The sequence below is a fragment of the Leucopleurus acutus genome, assembly GCF_964270905.1.
Source record: "Leucopleurus acutus genome assembly, chromosome: 10".
Lineage (NCBI taxonomy): Eukaryota > Metazoa > Chordata > Mammalia > Artiodactyla > Delphinidae > Leucopleurus > Leucopleurus acutus.
The window spans coordinates 80,661,749-80,672,801 of NC_139153.1; the positions used below are offsets into that span (position 1 = coordinate 80,661,749).

The window sequence follows — 11,053 nt, forward strand, 5'->3', positions numbered from 1 at the left end:
CTGCTCTTATTCCATACTGTTCTTCAATGTGGACATTCACTCCAGGCAATCAGGGCTTCTCCTAAAATTTCTTCATTCCTCCTTCCCCCAGTACTTCCAACCCCAAGCCAGTACTGTTTTTGCTCATATGATTCATGATTGTTCCTTTTCCACTGCTGTTCTTCTGAATCATATCTTCCTCCTTCTCTGATTTAAGTCTCACTTCTGCAAACGAACTACATTTTCAAGTTTCTTCTAAATACTCCAACCTATATGAATATACCCTTTTTCTACTATGTTTAAACTTGATTACTTTAAAATAATACCCATTTGTATTTTCATTGCAATTATAAATGTCTGTCTTCTTTTTTCTTTTTTTTAAATTGAAGTATAGCTGCTGTACAATATGTTGCATGTGTACAATACAGTGATTCACAATTTTTAAAGGTTGTACTTCCTTTATAGTTATTACAAAATATTGACTATATTCTTAGGGTTGTATATTCTTGCAGCTTATTTTACACCTAATAGTTTGTACCTCTAAATCCCGTACCCCTATGTTGCCCCTTCCCTTCACTGTATTTATTCTTAATGTATTGTTTATTAATTCAACAACTAGTTATGATTACCTCCACTGAACCAGGTGTTTCTCCAGGAACTGAGAAAGAATGGTGCACAAAGAAGATAAAAGTCTCTGACTCACAGAGCTATTATTCTATGTGTCTTTCTTTATTTCCCGGTGGAGATTGATAATCCTATCTTTATCTTGGTATTGCTAGCCACTAGCACTCTTTTGAATACAAGAGGTATCCAGTAAGTGTTTGCGCTTTGAATTTCACCAGTTGTACTCCATGCTTCTATGTCCACATAGCACTTAGCATGATGCTTGACGTTCATAGGTGAGCAGGATTAAACTTGCTGTTTAATTGATATCACTGAATCAAGGAGAAATTAAGATGAACATTAAGGAAGAGTTTTCTGACTTTGGAAGTGATGATTTTAGGGGTAATCTCTGCCATGCCACTCTCCTTCCCCTCTTTGCATTTTCACACTTTGGTTCATCACCTTCCTAAAGGTCACCTTGCTTCCCAGATTTAACTGCCCCTTTCCTTCCAGTGATTTCCAAAGTATTCGAGAGTGTGTTCCTCTGTCGTTCTTATTCCTCTTTTTCCTAACCATAGAAACTGGAGCCCAGCTAGTGAGAGGCTTCTAGAATCAGCATGATATGCTTGTTGAAGGTCCTCATCAGGAGTTTTCCTAGTACATCTCATGATACTCACTAGTTGTACCCAATAAATTCTTACTATCCCTATTTAAATGTTATACTTGTGACTGCCAGGTAATCTTTTTCTTTATGACTAGTGAACTTTGTATCCTATTTTTAAAATCTTTTTATACTTCAAGGTCATAAAGATATCACCTAACATTATCTTCTAAAGATTTTATTGCATTGCATTTTTATATATAGATATACAATTCAACTGGAATTAGTTTTGTGTATGGTGTGAGATAGGTGTCAATTTTCATTCTGTTTTTTAAAATAAGGGTATCCAACTGATTCAGCAGCATTTATTGACAAGACCATCCTTTCCTAACTGCTCAATTGAAAACAATTAAGTCAAAAAAGAGGCACAAAAGAGAACATACTGTAATAATTCAATTTATATAATGCTACAAAGCACGTTTAGAAATAAATGTCAGGCTGGGAAAGTACATGGAAAATCAAGGAAGTGATTGGTATAGACATCTGGATAATGAATTATCCTGGGAGAGAGAGAGAGGAGTGTGGATGGAAAGCGGCACATTATGCACTTACAGGGTGTTGGCCCAGTGTCCCCAGTGTTCTATTTCTTGATCTGGGCAGTGGTTTCATGAATATTGGCACTATAAAAATTAAGTTGTACATTTATGCTTTCTGTGTTTTTCTATATGTGTGTTCTACTTCACTACAAAGTATTAAGAATGTAAAATGTTTAATTTCCTGACTAGACCCTTGTAGTCAATATTACTGAGTATCACTAAGTGATCAGCATTTTGCCATGTGTTGGGGATGCTGCAGTTAATTGAAAATACAGTGTGATACAACACAGCCATTTCAAGGCTATGATGAGAACTAAATGAACTAAAGCGTCTGGAAGTACATAATCAGCGCCTTGTAGAAAATAAATGATAATTCATTCTTTGATTTTCCCTTCATTTGTCTGTGCAACCAGAGTTGGGATAGTAGATCTCATTCACAGTTCCCATCGCTTCTAGGTCAGGAACAGCAGGGAGATACCAGCATCACAGCTTTTTATTTGTGCTTTTTAATCATAGCCAGGGACTTCCTACATAGGTATGAAAAGTCAGGCATCATGTCTCTATCAAAATGCCTATCTCCTCCAATCCTCACTCCACACTTTGCTTTACTCTGCAAATACTCTTTCCTCGCTAACCACTTAATAATGTCCTAATTCATTCCTCTAAAGGATATTTTTGGCTTTTATTATCAACATCTAACTTAGTCATTCTGTCGTTTCCTGATTTCTACCCAAGACTTTAAATAAGACCTTCTGGTCAGATGTATCTGCTGGAGATAAGTGATGCTGCCTCATTCTTTATCCCTATTGGTTATAGGGAAAAAAACCCCCAAACAGTTATCTGAGGAAGGATGTGGTTTTTCCAGCAAATCTTTCTCTTTCTCTTTCTTTCTCCAAAATGTCTCACTCAGAAGGAAAGAACCAACTCACAGGCCGATAAAAGGGATGATTTTTCTATCTCCAAAAGGAAAGAAAAGATACTTCTAAAAGATCTCATGTTCCTCCCTTATTCATCAAATATCAGTTTTTTTATATTATACATGACTAGGAGTCCTATATTGTTTATTCCTACTGTCATCACACTTTGTTGTCACACTCTTTGCCCAACCCCTCGTAACTAACCTTGGGTTGCTGAAAGTTTTCCTGGTTAATATTTTTTTCTAATCTCATTCCCATCTTTCTAAAAGATGTAATTTTACCATTTTTACAATGACTTATCCAGCATAGTTTAACTCTGCATATCCACTCTCTCATATTGCCCAACATTATTTAGGTAGGATTACAATTCTGTCATAAAGGACTCTTCACCACCTACTGCCTCCTGACCACTCCCTCCCTCCTACGCATATGATTTCACTGTGGTTCCTATTCCCCACATGTCTCTAAACAACCTGAAACATGACCCCTTCCTCTATGTTCTAAGTCTCACTTCCTCCAGAACTCACGTCTCTACAAATGCTTCCTTGTTATTGTAAATTATGTTTTTACTTGGTTTTAATTATTTTGTTTTATCAATTTGGATTTTGATTGTTTTTTTTATAGATGTTTCTACTGTAGGTCTTGTAACATTGTTTTACTTTAATTTTATATTTCTGTCTTTATTGTGGGTTCTAGTTTTCTTAAAAGTACGATCTAAATCATATATATCTTTTTATCCCTAGCATGTGGCTCCAACAATTTCTCCTACATAGACACAGATAACGATTCCTTCCTAGAAAATGAGAGGATGAACTGACTAGTGACCAAGGGTTAACCAGTCCCAGGATCATGTCCCAGATGACACTCTGTGCTCCTTATTTCATAATTTATTATTAATCACAAAAGATTTCCTGGATGCTTGCTCTTTGGGTCCTTTGAATGTCCTTCATTCTACTTTCTCCCAGTCCTCAATATATCCACAAAAAGTCTCATGAAAACTGTATTCGGATATTTTATAGAATTACCTATTTCAGACCCTCTTGAGATTGATCTCTCATCTCCTCATTCTTCTGTACCAAATGAAGTGCAAAGGGGCTAGTGTTAGCCATGTGCTTATTTTGGGCCTCTGGTCAGGAGCTTTCCTAGAATATCCTGTGGGAATCAATAGCCTTGCCCCAGTGTTTTCCCATTATTTTCCCATTATTCACTATCCCTATTTAATGCTGCTGCTGAGGTATTTCTTCTTTTCTTGACTAGACTTTGGTAATCCTGGCCCATGGCACCATCTTGGTTCACTCTCCATCTCTTATTGTCCTTCTATGGCTCACATGTGCTACTTGCTGTGAACCATCTGTGCTCTTGGTCACAGAACACAATGCTCAGCTTTTTCCCCAGGTCCTATTCCTTCTCCCAAACATTTGCATGTAAAAAATGTTTCTTCTCTATCTCCCTTTTCTACACTTACCTTCTTTTATCTGCCCTAATATTCACAAAAATATTTCCAGTTCTCTTGGGACCTTTCATTAAAAAAAAAAATGTTGAGGCAGTCCAAGATGCCCATGTAGGAAGACCCTGAACTCACCTCCCATGAACACACTGAATCTACTGTTCTATATGAAACAGTTTCCTCTGAAAAAGACCTGAAGTAGCTGAGCAGCTACTTCACATTGCAGACAAGAAAAGGGCCACACGGAGGTAGGTAGGAGAGGCTGAGACTAGGTCTCGCCATAAACCCCAACCCTGACACAGCAACCGTAATAGGGAGGGAACCCACAGGCCTAGAGATTCTTTCTGAGAAGCAAAGTGTTCGTACCTCGACAAGGCATCCAACTTTTAGTACCTGTACCTGAGAGACAACCCTCCAAAACATCTGGCTTTGAGAACCAACAAGACCTGTGGGACACTGGCAAACTGAGAAGACACCCTTAAAAGGGCTTATGCACAGATTCACTTGCCCCAGGGTCTAACACAGACGCAGTCATTTCAAAAGGGCCCAGACTTTACTGAAAAAGATTTATTGCTAATCTTTTTTTTTAAACATCTTTATTGGAGTATAATTGCTTTACAATGGTGTGTTAGTTGCTACTGTATAACAAAGTGAATCAGCTATATATATACATATATCCCCATATCCCCTTCCTCTTGCGTCTCCGTCCCACCTTCCCTATCACACCCCTCTAGGTGGTCACAAAGCACCAAGCTTATCTCCCTGTGCTATGCAGCTGCTTCTCACTAGCTATCTACTTTACATTTGGTAGTGTATATATGCTTCTTATGAACCTAGGGGCAGGACAGGAATAAAGACGCAGATGTAGAGAATGGATTTGAGGACACGGGGTGGGGGAAGGGTAAGCTGGGACGAAGTGAGAGAGTAGCATGGACATATATACACTACCAAATGTAAAATAGTTAGTGGGAAGCAGCTGCACAGCACAGGGAGATCAGCTCTGTGCTTTGTGCCCACCTAGAGGGGTGGGATAGGGAAGGTGGGAGGGAGACGCAAGAGGGAGGAGATATGGGGATATATGTATATGTATAACTGTTTCACTTTGTTATAAAGCAGAAACTAACACACCATTGTAAAGCCATTATACTCCAATAAAGATGTTAAAAAAAAACATATATATCTATGGAATCTAAAATTCAAAAAATTTGAGTTATTTGCCCAGTGCCACATTGTTAGTTCTAGAACTTAGATTATATTATCAAGTCTGAGTATATAGAAATTCCCTTTCTTCTAAGTCAGCATACCCCTTTTGTGTTAGATTTATATATACCACATTATTATATATAAAATGTTCTGCTCTTATTTGCTCAAAATGGTAACTAGTGATTAAATTAATTGAAGACAATGCCAAATGATGATGAAGATATTACTTGCTTTAGGAAGTTAAGGAATAAAAAGATCTTGTGAGCTTGCTATCACAGGGTTATAAAAATAAAAATGTCAATATATTTATTGAGTATTTATTATATGATCAGCACTAGGAAGTGCCACTCTTTAATTTCACACTTAAAAATATACTGTGAGGGGCTTCCCTGGTGGCGCAGTGGTTGAGAGTCCACCTGCCGATGCAGGGGACACTGGTTCGTGCCCCGGTCCGGGAGGATCCCACATGCCGCAGAGCGGCTGGGCCCGTGAGCCATGGCCGCTGAGCCTGCGCGTCCGGAGCCTGTGCTCCGCAACGGGAGAGGCCACAACAGTGAGAGGCCCGCGTACTGCAAAAATAAATAAATAAGTAAAATTATATATATATATATATATATATATATATATATATATACTGTGAAGGATATACTATCATCAAATCTGTTTTGGAGATCAAGAAAAAAGGCTCATGGATGCTAAAACTGACGTAAGTAGAAGAGCTCATCTTCAAATTCAGAAGTTCTGATTCTACAGCTTGGGATTCTAACCACCATTAGTGGATAGTGGCTTGATTGTGTCTGAATTACTGACAAAATTTCTGATGTTCATATGCACAGTGTGTGTCTTGGACGTGTGTGTGTGTGTGTGTGTGTGTGTGTGTGTGTGTGTGTGGAGGGGTGCTGCAAGGTCTGCTAGATCCAATACAAAAGAGACATACCTACTGTATAGCACAGGGAACTCTGCTCAATGCTATGTGGCAGCCTGGATGGGAGGGGCGTTTGGGGGAGAATGGTTACATGTATATGTAGGGCTGAGTCTCTTTGCTGTGCACCTGAAACTATCACAAATTGTTAATCGGCTATACTCTTATATAAAATAAAAAGCTAAATAAATAAAATAATAAAATAAAAAATAAGATGTAAATGTCTCTTTTTTATTGTTATTGACAAAAAAGAGACATTTACATTAAAAAAAGAGACATTTACAAAAAAAGAGTCATTTACATTCATTCTGCATTTATTAGTTGAAAAGTCCATATGTGTTCACACTTTCTGCAGCCTGCCATGGGCATGTGTTAAAGAATACAAAGAAGAAGTATTAAATATCCTCCTTCTTCTGAGGCTACATTAGCAAATTGGGCTAAGGTTGCCAAATTGAATACAGGATGCTCAGTTAAATCTGAAGTTCTGATAAACAACAGTAATTTATCAAAATCGAAATTTCACTGGGAATCCTGTATTTTTATTTGCTAAATCTGGCAACCTTAAGTTGGGGACAAGAACTGGACAAACAGTGCTAACCATACAAGCTACAGTGAGCAGTAACTTCACACATTTTAATTTTGTAATGCTGTTGTCATGTGTTGATAAGATACTTGAGAATTTCTGAATAGTAAAATAGACCTGGTCTGACCCAGAGTACCCTTCTTTCTGCCATCATTTCTAGGTGATGGTCTCTACTTAAAGTCTGGGGACCTGCTCATTTTTTTTGTAAACTGTCTATATGAGAATATCATCTTCTTCTTAGTTTCTCCCCTTCTGAGGAGACTTGACTACAGAAACAAGTTCTACATCTGGCCAAGGGTGGTAATTTGATGCCTACTTGTATTGTTGGAACTAGGAGACAAAGTTAGAAAATGAAATCGTTGAGGCATGAACAGGAATAAGATGTCTGTGGCTGTAATTTACTACTATAGATAAGTAGTGGACCAGAGGCAGAGAAATTAAGAAAAAAGATGATGTGAAGGATAAACTATGACTTTGCAATTGGTTGGCAAGCAAAGAAATAAATAAACCTTGGTCCTGAACAAATTAATTTTCCTGGAAAAACAGCTCTTCAGTGGGTCTGGATTCTTAAAAAATATAAATTTCAGTGGGACCAAGATTTTCAACAAATGTAATGTCGGCTGCCGCTTGGGGCTGAGGCCTGACTGAGCGGCGGTGTCTCCCGCAGAGAATTTCCTGCTCCAGTTTAAGAGCTACTGTTACTTCACCAACGGCACGGAGCGGGTGCGGTACATGACCAGACACATCTATAACCGGGAGGAGTACGTGCGCTTCGACAGCGACGTGGGCGAGTACTGGACGGTGACCGAGCTGGGCCGGCGGACCGGCGAGTACTGGGACAGCCAGAAGGACCTCCTGGAGCAGAAACAGGCCAAGGCGGACACGTACTGCAGACACAACTACGGGGCTGTGGAGAGCTTCACGGTGCAGCGGCGAGGTGAGCGCGGGGCTGGGCGGCCAGCGGGCGGGGGCGCAGTGCGTGTGAGTGTGTGTTTGAGACAGAGACAGAGAGACACGGAGACGGGGACAGAGGAGACTGCGTTCGGGGGGCGGGGGGTGTGTAGGGCTGTGAGCAAGTACAAGTTAGGCGGGTTCCTGTGAGAGCCTGTTGTCTGGAGACCGTGTGTGATTTTGTCAGTGACTGTGAGAGGGGAGAGAGCGTGTGTGGTGTGGGGAGGCCCGGGAGGGAGGGGAGGTGTGGCGGGAGGGGTGCAGGAGGGAGGCTCCGGGCGTCCTTGGTGGTCCCTGTGGGGGAGGGGCGGGGGAGGGGAGGGGAAAGGGGAGGGGAGGGGAAAGGGGAGGGGAGGGGAAAGGGGAGGGGAGGGGAGGGGAAAGGGGAGGGGAGGGGAAAGGGGAGGGGAGGGGAAAGGGGAGGGGAGGAAACCCCGACTGGGGTGGGCGGTTAGAGATGCGGGAGGGACTTCAAGGTGTCTATGGTTGGGGGAAGGTTTGGGGGAGGAGAGGTGAGGAAAGTGAAAGGATTGGGAGCCTGTGAGGAGAAGAGTCACAGCGTGCTCTGGGCACACACCCTCTTACTCCTGACACCCCGGAAATAAGTGTGCCGCGTCTGTCTGTGTGTAGGAGCACCTCACTGAGAAAAAGGTGTCAGACTACTTTTTGACAGGTGCAGGCAGGGGAGCCTCTGCGGCTCCTCTGATCTTCCTGAGACTTCTTCTAGGTCTAAATTTTTCGCCTTTTTTTTCTTAGCCTATATATTTTTACATAGTTGAAATGACTGTGTAATCAGCTTTTGAATTATAATTGTGTTAACACACTGATGTTACTATTTTTATAACGCTAATAGTATTCGAGTAGTTACATAATATTTCTTTTTATAAGTGTAACAATTCACCTCACAATCTCCTTTATCAGATCTTGTTTCAAAGATATATAGTGCCAAGTACTCAGTTTAAAAGTTACATTTTTTATTTTAAATTTATATTTAAATTATATTTATATATTTATAAATTTATATATTAATATAAATATATATATAATATAATATATAAATATATATTAATATAAATATAATAATATAAAATATATTTATAAATTTATATTTATAAATTATATTTATATATTTATATATTTATATATATTTATATTTCTTTGATTCCTAAAGTTCTTGAATATCTCTCACATATTTATTGGCCCCTTGTTACTGCTCTATTATTTATTCTCTATTATTTCTGGGGTCCTGGTGTTTTTCTCAGTGATATAGATTCTCTATGCAGCAAAATTAACACTGTTGATATTTGATTCAGCTTTCTATCCGTAAGAGACAGAGCCTGGATTTGAACTCAGGCAACATGGATTCAGAAATGACACTTTTAATTAAATGCCTTGCAAAGAGTTGTAAACACATCAACAATAAACTGCTTCATGCAATGGGAAAAAAAGGCACACAAGTATCCTCAGCATCTCTAAAATCTAATGGGTCCATGCGGTAAGGGTTAAGTTCAGGATCATGGTACTAACTCCTAAAGTTGGGCCACATGGCCACCTTTGAGGGAGACCTGCCCAAGGCTGCAGTCTGGGACTGGAGAGTGGTTGCAGAAAGGCAGCCAACCAACAAGACTTACTCTGTCTCCCTCACTTATCCCCTCTACCTTTTTCTCTCCTAGTGGCGCCTACAGTGACTGTGTATCCTGCAAAGACACAGCCCCTGCAGCACCACAACCTCCTGGTCTGCTCTGTGAATGGTTTCTATCCAGGCCATGTTGAAGTCAGGTGGTTCCGGAACGGCCAGGAAGAGGAGGCGGGTCTCCACAGGCCTGATCCCTAACGGAGACTGGACCTTCCAGACCATGGTGATGCTTGAAACAGTCCCTCAGAGTGGAGAGGTCTACACCTGCCACGTGGAGCACCCCAGCCGGACCAGCCCTGTCACAGTGGAATGGAGTGAGAAGCTTTCTGGCCTCATAAGTTCCCCAGCCACCAAGGAGGGGGTTTTGATTACCACTGATTGTCAGGTTTCTCCTCTCCCTGAACCATATTTTTATTTGCTTCATGTTCTTCTCTTTTTCAGCACAAGTTACTGGGAGTAGCCCTGTGATATCCTGTGATAGAAACCCTCTGATAGTTTGTAGATATCCTTTGATAGTTTCTATAAATACCTATACCCACTGGTGAGACAATTCTGCCTGGCAGGCAGAGAAGAAGTGTCCCTGTTCTGAGCCTCCATGATATCACAATTCATGGTCACCCCATTGCCCAAGGCACCAGACCCTTGGGCAATGTAAGGCTGGGCTTGTGCTTCTGACACTGTTTCTCTGAGATGTTCCCTGTGATCTGAGAAGGGGCACATCCTCTACAATGTAGGGACCTTCCTGACATGAGGGGAGTCCAACCTCAGTTCTGCCTTTTATTAGCTCTGCCACCCTAGACAAGCTCCTTAACCTCATTCAGCCCCAGGGTCCTCATCTATCAGATACTGAAGTCTTGTGGCCTTATGTCAGGGCTGTAATATTTAAATGAATTCAGTGCCTTAACCTTGAAGCTACTCAGTGTGATTTAAAGATGTTTTCCTAGGAATGGACAATTACTCTATTTCTTCCAGGGAAGCCTTCTTTCCCCATCTCAAAGCTCTCAGTCTTAGAGACTGAAATAGAGAAGTTGGATTTGGGATAAAAATCACTAAAACTAGCCTCTTTTCCCAGGGGCACAGTCTGAATGTGCTCAGAGCAAGATGCTGAGTGGAACTGGGGCCTTTGTTCTGGGTCTGCTCTTCCTTGGGGTGGGGCTGTTCATCTACTTCAGGAATCAGAAAGGTAGGGAACCTGTTGGCAGCTGAGACTCCCAACAGACGTTTTGGGGAAGAAATATGACTTTGACCGGTTAGTTCTCTCTATATCAATGACCCTGTATAAAATCTTTCTTTACCTAGTTGACCTCAAATTTCCTGGAAATCCAGAAATTGACAGTCCATGGTTAGCTGTGGTTGAAACATAAAAGGTGATGGCCTGCAGAGATAAGAAAAAGGTTAACATGCATGGAGATTTTGGGTGGAGATCCTGGGGCAAATGCAGGAAGAGACACAGGGGTGATGAAATCACACTGGATTTGTGTGACAGAAGCTTCATCCTCTCAGTGTCTGTTCTCTCTACCCTGGCATCATGTGAAGTGGGTTGTGGTGTTACAGAAGTCTTAGGAGAGTTGTCTGGGCCCAGGGACATTGTGTTTGGGGATAGATTTACCTCCGT

General features: G+C 40.9%; 1 pseudogene across 1 annotated transcript; it reads left to right on the forward strand.

Moving 5' to 3' along the window:
• The first annotated feature begins 935 nt into the window (after window positions 1-935).
• On the forward strand, window positions 936-10,802 carry LOC309967649 (H-2 class II histocompatibility antigen, E-S beta chain-like; annotated as a pseudogene). The gene is made up of 5 exons: window positions 936-984; window positions 7,519-7,788; window positions 9,476-9,752; window positions 10,511-10,621; window positions 10,738-10,802. The product of its transcript is annotated as an H-2 class II histocompatibility antigen, E-S beta chain-like (transcript).
• Window positions 10,803-11,053: the final 251 nt, after the last annotated feature.